The sequence below is a fragment of the Austrofundulus limnaeus genome, unplaced genomic scaffold (assembly GCF_001266775.1).
Source record: "Austrofundulus limnaeus strain Quisiro unplaced genomic scaffold, Austrofundulus_limnaeus-1.0 Scaffold730, whole genome shotgun sequence".
NCBI classification, from domain to species: Eukaryota; Metazoa; Chordata; class Actinopteri; order Cyprinodontiformes; family Rivulidae; genus Austrofundulus; species Austrofundulus limnaeus.
This window is the reverse complement of record NW_013953132.1, coordinates 11,712-13,059: the sequence shown is the minus strand read 5'-3', so window position 1 is coordinate 13,059 and position 1,348 is coordinate 11,712. Positions and strand designations below refer to the sequence as shown.

At 39.7% G+C, this 1,348-nt stretch overlaps 1 long non-coding RNA gene across 1 annotated transcript; it reads left to right on the top strand.

The window, feature by feature from the left end:
• Nucleotides 1-232: 232 nt before the first annotated feature.
• LOC106532201 (uncharacterized) lies at nt 233-751 on the top strand. Its single transcript, XR_001312036.1, has 3 exons — nt 233-342; nt 430-638; nt 729-751. It is a non-coding gene; the product is annotated as an uncharacterized LOC106532201 (long non-coding RNA).
• Nucleotides 752-1,348: the final 597 nt, after the last annotated feature.

Below are 1,348 nucleotides of genomic sequence, written 5' to 3'. Positions count from 1 at the left end.
CTGACTCCATTTATTGCCAWTTATATCTTATTATTGGGAGGAGGTCCAGGGGAAGGCCCAGGACACACTGGAGGGACTATGTTTCTCAGCTGGCCTGGGAACACCTTGGGATTCCCCCGGATGAGCTGGCCCAAGTGACTGGGGAGAGGGAAGTCTGGGTCTCTCTGCTTAGGCTGCTGCCCCCGAGACCTGATCCCGGATAAGCGGCAGAAAACGGACGGATGGACGGATCTGTCAAAGTGCAGTTCATTTGGGAAGGCCGAAGCAAATATCTGTCAGGCACAAATCAATATTCTCACGATCCAAAGTATCCTCAGGAAACTGGATCAGTTTTATGTACAGGTTGGTAATATTAACTATGATATTATGTATTGTAAATATAATGACTTGTTTTAAGAAATAATACATTGTTTTATTATGTATTTCCAGATTTTCTCAGGGTCTAAGACTAAGGCAAATTGATATGATGGATGACTCCATTGCAGGCAGTTCAGCAACACTCAGCAAAATGGCCAAAAAAAATAAGAGGTGTTTGTTTGACAGRGGTGAGAAAGATGAGAAGACATACGGGCCAACTGATCGGAGGACGAAGGGAGTTTGTAGTAATTGATGAAAGCCATTTTCGTCACAAAATAAAGGTACAATAAAATAAATATATATTGCTAATTCTACAATTAGCCAAACAATATGTTGTACTATTTCTTTGACATGTCTGATGTTTGTTACAGTATGGAAGAGGAAGAATAGCAGGTGGCTGGAAAAGAAAGAAGTGGGTCTTTGGTATGTTAGATGTAAAATATGATCAGAGAAGACAAAAGCCAATCCTACTGCAATCCAGCTGCAATCCCACAGGTGCAGCCAGTGTGTTTTTATCTGAATTTACTGAGCTTCTGTCTGTCATCATTAAGCTGGAGAATGTTTTAATATTGGGTGATTTTAATCTACATATTGATGATGTTTCCTGTAAGGCAGCTGCTGATTTGATCTCCATCATGGACTCATTTCATTTTACTCAGCATGTGTGTGTGCCTACTCATAAAAAAGGCCATACATTGGACCTTGTTTTCTCCTTAGGCCTTAATATAGAGGATGTTTGTGTGGAGGATGTATTTTTTAGTGATCATAATTGTATATATTTTAATGTGTCTTTTAGTCCTGATCCAGCTCCTCCTAGGCTTATGATCCAAAGGCGGATCATAAATGAGCACACTTCTGAAGCCTTTACTTCACTTTTTGATTCTGCCTCTTTAGATTCTAACATCACCAATGTGGACTCATATGTTTCACGTTTTAATGCTCATTGTACAAATATTTTAGATACTATAGCACCTGTAAAACAGAGCACTGT